Below are 10,084 nucleotides of genomic sequence, written 5' to 3' on the forward strand. Positions count from 1 at the left end.
TTTATATCCTGCTGGCAGCTTAGTCACTACGTCAGGTTCCATCGCAAAAGTATTGGGGTAACTGCTTTTTCCTGGATCAGAAGCTCATTATAATTGCAGCTTCTCTGCAGAGGTCAGCACCTCCTCCCCTTGAATATCATAAGGTGCTCTGAGTGCTTCTCCACCTGCAAATGATGTTTTCCCCTGCAGAGTGACTTCCCACAGGCTGCAAGCTGCTATTGAATTTCTGTGGTAATATTTTAATTTAATAACTTAATTTAAGATTTAATGGCTTTCTTTACTGTGCTTTGTAGTATAATTAATTCATGTGATGGGAACTCATTAGACTTGGGAATCTGAGATGCATCTGGGCACGCAAGAGCTGTAAACACATAAGCCTGGGTCTGGGCCTATTGGAAGTGGGCAAAGGCAGTTGGACTTGGAAAGAACAGACTGTTTTATCCTCAGGGATAATCAGAAACTATTTTCTTAATAGCTGAGTACATCTTTTAATTGTATCTGCAGTTTATAACAATAGTGGTAGTACCAAAAAAAGTCTGGTCTGCTGACATTTAAAGCTGGAGATTCCTTGAGTTCCTGAGCCTAGAAACATCGGYCCTGGCACCTCCAAACATCCTCTTGCATGCATGTGTGCATGTCTGGAAGCTGTGGCTACTTCTGCCCCTTGGAAACCTAGTTCAAACTGATAGTGTAGAAATTCTGAAGTGCCCCATGCCTCTTAGTCCGCTTGGTTTACCTGAAGCTGTGGCACTGTGCGTATCACATAGTAGAGATAGAGCACTTGCTTGTCACTATCACTTAAAACTATTCTACTGGGAGAGAGGGGAGGCTTGGTGCCCTGGAGGAGGGGACCCTCACCTCTCCCACCTCTGGGGAATATTGTTACCACAAGACTGCTGACTTCTTGAGGTGGAGGTTTTTCATTCTCTGCTGATGTTCTTCTGCTTTGATATGACAAGTCAGTTATTCACTGAATCAGAGAAAAAAGATAAATGACTCTGGCCCCATAACTTAACTGGTTAGCGTGCTTGCTCCACATCTGTGTTCAAGACCACATTCTGGATTAGGCAGAGCAGAAGTTTGAAACCACTTCCTGAGTGAACACTTGAGCTGTCCATTTATCTGCTGGTCTGGGCGTGAGTCTCTCATTTCTTCAGTTCACAGTGAGAGCTGAGGAATCCAGCTCCAGGAAACAGTTTGTAAYGAGGCACATCTCCACGGCTAAGCATTCACACATTGTGTGGCATGTATGATGCCACACAATCATACATTTCACTCTCCTGCACATCCCTTTCACAGGTGCATTTTTCTCTAGATRAGTTGCAGAGTAGAAACATCTAAACAAAATCAAAGGTGTTGCTATACAGTATTACTTTTGGGTTTCRAGGATATACTTTCCCCTGCATACAYTGTGCTGTGGTTCCCAGTAAAACAYCATTTTGTATTGACCTTACCTATCAGCTGCAGTGGAAGCATTATAGAGAATAGTTTTGCCAACTGCTTTCTACAGGAGCTGGATAAGTTATGTATGAAGGCTCTTCTTCTCCACAGACACAATTTGCATAAGTGCTGCACACATTTCTCTATCTGTATGCTGTTAGGACACCTTGGTCCTTCTATCTGTAAGCTCCTCTTTCTCTGCAATTCCTGTGGTGTTCTAGGTATACTTGTGTACCTGTTTTGCTCAGTCAATCCATTTCTAGGGCTGTAAGTCATCTATTTCATAGTCCAGAACATCCTCATTCYATTTCCCCTGCCCTCTGGTGACTGATTTGATTAATACTGGGTAAACACCTTGAGATCTCATTCTACTAACTRCTGTACAGACATAGAAAGAGAAATRYTTGTCCCAGAATGCTTTTAYTGAACAGGACAAGATGGATGGAACCCAGCCGCAATGAAAAAGTGGAGAGATCAGAGAAAAGTCTGGGCAGCCTCAGTTATCTCCATTCTTAACAATCAGTTAATTTCAGTTGATGGTCTAATACCAAGAACCTGAACCAAGCAACAAACTGAGGTTCCAATACTGGGACTGAGCACAGTGCTTAGTAAACTCTAGCTACTCATTAAGACAAATGAGTCAAACTGACTGTTTGACATTGACTTCTAGTAAGCTTCAGCAGCTTCTAACAAACTCCATCAGTTCTTCCTGATCAAARTGTGCTTTGACTTCTTCATTTCCATCCAACTCCTGTTTTAAGGACAGACAAGCACCTCTCAGCAAGTGCAAAGGAGAGGTCTATATCACTGCTGAGCCTGGTGTATAGCAGGGCCAGGAACTCTGCAGAGAACAGCATACACATGCTCAGCAGTAGTGGTGATGTGTCACAAGCTACGGTGCCCAGCATCCACTAGAGTAACTAACTACTCCTGAAACATCAGAGCACCTCTCAGATAGATAGAGCACCTATAGGAACTCTGCAGGTCTTGGGCTGCAAGGAGTGTTTGGGGCTTCTTCCTGGAGCTGGGGTAGGTAGGTCCTTGCCTGCAGGAGGTGGAAGGGTTTGTGTCACCAAGAAAAGAAGCTGTATGAAGAGGCCAGCAGACTGCACAGCATCAGTGATGACATAAAGGAAGTTGACTGGATCTCCTCTGAGACCAGATACAAGAGGAATCTCAACCCTCAACTGTCCTGAAGGAGGGACAGGCAGAGTCTGTGCTTCCATGTGAGCACCAATAATAATGCTGGAGGAGACTGTATAGCTCTGGGGAAAAAGGCCAAGCACATGGGGGCCGGGATGGTTTTCTTCTTGATCCTGTTGGTGAGGGGGAAGGGCTTGGGAGGGAGTGGATGAATCCTGCTTTTCACAGTTACAAGTCTACAATCTTATTGGGATTGCAATGAAATGATGAGATAGCTYACGTGATTGGAATGCTATGATGAACATATGCTCCTTAGGAAGGATAGGTCAGAACAGTGAGGCAAGGAAGTTGCTCTTTATGTGAAGGAGCAGCAGGAATGCATYGAGTGGCCTTGAGACAGATAATGAGCCAGCTAAGGGTTTATATTCCAAGATTAGTGAGCAGCCTAACATGGGCAACATTGTGGTGAGTGTTTGCTACAGACTGCCTATTCAGGAAGGAAAAACAGATGAGGCCTTCTTCAGATAACTGGAAGAAGCTCTACTTTCACAGGCCTCAGTCATCATAGGGGACTTGAACCATCCCCATTATCTGCTGGAGGGACAACACAGTAGGGCATAAGCAATCCAGAAGGTTTTTGGAGTGCATTGACAACAACTTCCAAACACAGGTTGAGCAAACAATGAGGAGAGGCACTGCTGGACCTGACACTTAAAAAACAGAAAGAACTGGTCAGGGATGTAAAGCTCAGGAGCATCCTTGGCTACAGTGACCAGGAAGTGGTGGAGTTCAGGATCCTGAGGGGAGGGACCATGGCAGATAGAAGAATGACAATCCTAGACAGCAGAAGAGCAGACTTTGGCCTATTCAATGACCTTCTCGGAAGAGTCTCACAGGATATGGCCCTGGAGAGAAGACAGGTAGAGGACAGTTTGTTGATTTTCAAGGATCTCCCTCCTCCAAGCTCAAGAGTGGTCTATCCCCACATACAGGAAGGTACACAAAGATGGCAGGAGGCAGGCATGGGTGAACAACGAGCTCCTGCCAAAACTCAAAAATGAAAAGGAAGCTTTTAAGAGGTGGAATAATCAAGGAAATCTTATCAATGTGAATAAATACCTGGCTGGGGGAGGGAGGGGATAAAGAAGGTGGAGCCAAGCTCTTCTTTCTGGTATCCAGTGAAAGGACGTGAGACAATGGGTGCAAACTGAAACATAAGAAATTCCATTTAAAGGTGACAAAAAACTTTTCTGCTGTAAAGGGTCAAACATGGGAATAGATYGTCCAGAGAGGTTGTGTAGTCTCCATCCCTGGAAATATTCAAAACCTGACTGGATGTGGCCCTGAGCAACCTGCTCTATATGATCATGCTTTGAACAAGGAAGGTTGGACTAGGTGATCTCCAGAAGTCTCTTTCAACCTTAAGAATTTTCTGTGATTTTGTGAGGGACTCCCCATCCCTCCTTTCTAGTGCTCAGGCATCTTGCTTTAGGTCAACATAAACTGCTGTCAGCCACAGTGCACAGCTCTTGGGAAGAAAATACAAGGAAACCACTTTTGCAAATTAAAAATCAGGTCACCTTTTTTTTATAAAGACAACATGAAGAGGTGATAGTGGTGGGCAGCAGCCCTGCTTTATACAATATTCTAGTGATTTTGAGCACACTTTTAGAAGGAGGAAAGACTGAAATTCAATTTCATGTTCTGCCCTGGGGACAGGGAGAGTTAACCTTCCCATTTATCACTTGTAGCCTTTTGTAGGGTGAGGGCTTTCACTCCTGCTCTTGCTAAAAGTGATCTGCAGTGCAGAAAAGAGAGAATTAAAGAGAGAACTCTGCAAAACTTCCACTATTCAGAGCACTAAGCCAGGAGGGACAGAGMCTTCATCACAGTCCATACCCCTGTGACTGCATCTTACATAAACCTATTTCTGACTCAGGAGTGAAGTTCTGAAGCAAAAAAATGCAAATATCACTTTTAAGAAGCTCCTCTCCATTATCTGAGGTCTAATATTTTCTGGGAGTAGCCATTGGGTCTGAGGCAGGATCTTGCTTGCTGGACACCCCTGGCCCCTGAGCATGGGACACGAGCTGCTTTGCTTTGTCTGCTTAGAGAAACTTTTGGGTATACAAAAGACATAGAGCTTCAAGAATCTAGAAATATTATCTTTAAAAGAAAAATGCAAAAGTTTCAGGATATTGATTCAGATTCCTGACTCCTATTTTAGGTTTATCATGTTCTTTTTCGGATCTGAAATCAGGCACTCCAAAACTCAGACACTTTTGCAGTCACAGAGAGCACAGCCTAGTGCCTCATGCACTGTGTTCAGAAATGCATACAAAACCTCTGCCTAAGCTAGGAACTAAATGCTGTGGTGGAGTCCCACCTGAGGTCCTAAACCTTAAAAGCTACTGTCTCCATTCTGAGAGTCTTACTCTCTGTCATACCCATAAGACAGATCTCAAGGATGGCTTCAACTACAAAAGAGCAAAAGAGCATCTCTGCAAAACTTTCAGCAGAAGTGTAACTTGTGACAGCTGTATTTGCTCCACATGGCTTTGCTCAAAGTGTTCTTGCTTGAACTGACTGACTCAGTGTTTTGTGAGAGATACTACAGCTCTTTCTGGTCAGGATCAAGCATAGTTTGTCGTATCATTTTTTGTAGTTGTGGATGTGCGCCCTGTGGAAGGTTTTGACAAATTAAGAATCGTTACGCTACTGATATAACATCTTACTATGATGAACAACTCTCATAACCTTCAGTAAAAAGCTTCTCCATGGCTGGTGTGAATATTCAGTAGTGRGGAGAACACAGGTCCCACAGCATTCCTGGAGTTTTTTCTGCCACAAAACAGCACAAAACAAACAGTTGTACAGATTTTTCCAAAAACTCCCTGTGAGTTCCCATGTTCTTTCATTTCTCTCTCTCTCACAGACAGTACATCTGTTCCTTTAGCAGTTGCTGGCAGACAAGACAAGTCTGGGTGCCAGCTAATACTATATGATCTTCTGCTGAATTCATTTTCCACTTTTAAAATTAAATTATGGGACAGATCCTCATCAGATTTAATACAGCATTTGCCTATTAACCAGCTGATGGTCTGGTCTTGTGCAGAGATTATTTTTCCTCTTCCTTTGGAGCAAGAAAATAACCAAAGAGAGTTAGATTTTTATCTGACATGTAAAGTCAATGAAAACATTGATTGCTTTTGCCTGATGCATCCATCATGAGAGAAATTACTACAGTTTTCAAAATGAGCTAGAGAAAAAAACACATCATAAAAAAAAGAAAACAAACAAAGATAGATTGTAAAAGATACTATAAATCTTTTATTTCTTTTTAGTCACTATGCAATGCCCTTCATTTTGAAGGAAATGGTACAATCAATGATCTGTACTTCTTTCTCAGGAAAAGAAGTGATCTTTGCACTAACAATTCAACATTTACCGACAAAAGACAGCTTACAGAAAAGGCTCATGGAGAAATAAAAAATCATTACTTTGTGATTACACTTGTTACTGTGAATGATTCTATGAATTSTTACAATACCAGAAACTTTGTGTATTTAAAGAAAGTTGCTAATTCAACATTAATGAAACATCTAAACCACTGCTGTTCGAAGTTACCCTGATCTCTTCTTTTCACTGCTAGGGGAAAAAAAAAAAAAAAAAAAAAAAAAAAAAGTCTGATTTGAAAAGTCTGAATCCATCACACAATACACCTGGCCTTATCACTGCACATTAATTTGTAAAGGTGGCCAAGTCAACACATACACTCAAACAACAGTAGCTTTCTTATAAATAGAAACTGCTGTTGGAAACAATGCATTTCCTACCTCTACTTAGTTACTCATCTCTGATCTGTTATAAAAAAATTAAAATTTTGTTTTCAAAAACTATTTGTTCCTATATGGCTGTTATAATTACGGTTGGTACAGTTAGTTGTCGGGAAAGCATGGGGGTGGCAAATCACTTGACAAAAACCCTCACACACCCAAGGACAGACCTTTGGTAAGACCCAACCCAAGGGAAAAAAGAAAAAGAAAATTATTATATTCAAAATATGAAATATATTCATCCTACAATATCACCTATTTTAGTACTAGAAATAGGATATTGAATTTTAAATTTAAAAAAGTAATAGTTTGCCTGGAGTTTCATTAATAGAAATAACTGAAAGTTTACCCTAAAAGTCTAGAATGCTGAGTCTGAAGAAAATATTTTTTTGAAGTAAGAAAATACGGTTTTTCAAATAGCTTTTGGGTTTCTTCCCCTGTCTACCTTGCTACCGGCTGCTACACTGGCCTGCTGAGCTYTAGAGAGTTGCTGTAATCAATACTTTACATTCACATAGAAGCAGGGATAACTTGAAATAGACCTCAGTTTAAATCCTTGTTCCCTACCATGGAAGGTGAATGTCTAAATTGTGTTTTTAAAATTACTCAATCAAGCGATAATTGTAGGTTTTACTATAAAGCCTTTTCAAAGACATTATTTGCATCAAACATACTAATACTCTGGGGAAATAAAACTGCTCATCTACATTTCCTAGCTGGATCTACATTTACACATCTGGGGATTAGTCTTGCCAGCCTTAACATATGCATAATGATATCCACAATAGTCCTCCTATCAGTAGCAGTAAGCATGGCCAAATGAGTAAATTCATATGGATGATTAAGTGTTTGCACAATCAATGGTCTTTAAAAAAAGAAAAAAACTATTAACTTAAAATATTTAAAATGCAAGGCAAAGTTCAAGCACGACGAGACAGACAGATGTCAGAAAACAGTCTGCAGCATGATCATCGTCTTAGTTTACAGCTACCKCATAATACATCTCTCTAGCCTTTTGTCGAATCAGTGCTATCCCTGGGTGATTTCCAGGGGGAAACCAAGGCCAAAGTTTGGACTGGATTCCACAAATCTTGCTTGGTCGGTCAAGAGGCCCTTTTAGCAACAGCTTTCACAGAGCATGTGATTATACAATGTCAGATTTTCCACACTCCTACTGGAGACCCGAGATTGAAATTCTAGGCTCTTACTCAGAAAGAAAGGTAAATATACACTTAATGTCAAGCACGTGAATAGTCTTAGTGATTGTCAAGCATCTCAAAGTAGGATCTTCAAACTTCAGTACAGGCTTAGGACCTTCACAGAGCTAGTTCTATGGAAGGGTCACACCAGAATTTCTGTATGCTCAAGAACAAGCTGCAGAGAAGAGCACTTTTGTCTATTCTTTTTCCTTCTTTTTCTTTTTTAATCAAAATTCTTGGCATAAGACATATACTCAAGAAAGCCTGTTTTCTTGGGAGATTTTTCTTTAAAATCAAGCTCTAGAAATGCTGCTCTAGTCTGCAGACAATAACTAAACACAGCAAAGACAAGAAACTAAGCAACTGCAATGTGCTTCTACAACAAGCCCTGTTCGCCCATTCAGCTCAGTACAGGTCCATAGCTTTAAAACCAGACTGCTTAGAAACGTGGTCAGTGGTGTTTAATAGCACCTATTAAATAACACTGCCTAATCAACAAGTAGGAAAAAGGACCCACCCATTAAAAATTCAACAGTTGCATCTCGAGCTGTTGAGATGAGGAACCACTGTATGAAGTAGCCCTCTACCAGACTAATATATATATATATATATCTTCCAGGCATCTTCCCTCCCCTATCATTTTTGCATACAATGGAATTGCAGGAGACTGCATAAATCCCCACATATAACTGGCAGAAATTTGAGTACTCCAAGCATATGCACGTGTTTTAAACACAAAGCACCTATATCCTGGGTGCTGAAGAAATAGGTAGGTTTCATACTACAGTAGATGGCATAGCAGACTCTGCTTTGCTGTAGCGCAAGCTCCCCCCTCCACTCTTGGTTCTAGCAAGGCAGGGCAAGCTCTGAGATTCTTTGCTTAGGCCTGTATGGGAATTTATCCCAAACAGCATGACCGGTACAGCGAAGCACTGAGATCAGCACAAGACACAATTTCATTTAGTCAAAGGAGCTTTGTTCTGCATTCTCCAGCAGATTTGGTCTCTTTTATTAAAATAAAAAAAAAAAAAAAAAAAGAATAATAAAAAAAACCCACAGAAAACAAAGCCAGACTAGGCAGGATATATCAGACAGAGAGAAATGTCTCAGTGTCATAGCTCTGATGTTTCAGATGCAAGGGAAAAATATTTTCACAACTAGCTTACTGTATAGTATCCTGTAGATACATAATATTAGACAATTATAACAACTTTTATACTTTATGACCTAGAATATACTTCAGATCACTAATGAAAAATAAACCCATTCAAAGTACTGCAAAATAATGTGTATAACAATTTACTTCAAATGTAAGATGCAAGGTTCTTGTGATGGAATTATTTTTTATCTTTCAAAAATATCTGTAAGAAAATACTATTTTACATACATATATTACACAGTGAAATAAACTTTGTTATGTACAAGGTTTCAGTACTAAAGAAATAACAGCCAGACATTTACTCATTGTCTAGATAACCTCAGTTCTGCTTCCTACCAGTCAGTACAAGAGAGACCTTCCTTCATTCTTTTTAGGACAATTTCAGTGATCATTTCAGCTTTGAGTGGTTACTGGTTGTTGTATAAAACCTGTGCGCAGATGCCCACATATTAACCCTATCACAGTTCAGACATGGATAGTTGTTATGCTTTTAAAGCAAGGTCGCACATCTATTTGAGAACCACAGCAACTTGAGTACAGCTGAAGTGCATACTGAAGAAAAATGTCACTAGTACAGACACCTGAGCTATAGCATTCTAAGGGAGTTTGGTGTTAAATTTTCCTTTGGAGTTGGGCATTACACAGCCCCAAAATTAGAGCATGGGAATACAGTGTATTTTGCATAACTCTAGAAGCTGCTGGTTTCTCCTCCTGAAGTGAGCACAAAGCAATCTTYCACAGCACAGAAGCTTTTTGCTAGATTATGTGTTTCAGGCACAACAATACAAAGCTATTTAGGCTGTATTGTGCTTTTATATTCAGGGAAGTTGCTTCRTATAGTCTTAACTAACCAGAGCCAGTATCTACTTATTCTTGAATGGCAAACTTTGCTCTCATCTCAGAGGAGGAAAGGACATGGAGTACTTTGCAGTATAACTGTAAACAACTGCAGGGAAGACTATTTACTATGCCTCAAGCTTACATCACACTGTTAATTTTATGATTTAAATGAACAAGCTTATTTTCAAGTTCAGTTCATCACTACTGTGTCCTAGGGGTAGGAATTTCACATTAGAAACAGCCTTTGAATCAGTGTTTGCTCACACTCAAGATCCATGGACAAAGACATGTCAGTATTGTGTTTGTGGGAAAATAGTTCAACAGCTGCATCGTTGAGAACAAGTTCAGGGAATATCCAAGGCAGGTAGCACCTTACTCCCCCCACATGCTTAATAAAGGGCTCGTACAACAACTCTTAAGGCATTTCCTTGCTAATGCTATAGCTCAGTGCATACCATGAAGACTTA

This window comes from Rhea americana, unplaced genomic scaffold (assembly GCF_003343005.1).
Source record: "Rhea americana isolate MKP2758 unplaced genomic scaffold, rheAme1 scaffold_0, whole genome shotgun sequence".
Lineage (NCBI taxonomy): Eukaryota > Metazoa > Chordata > Aves > Rheiformes > Rheidae > Rhea > Rhea americana.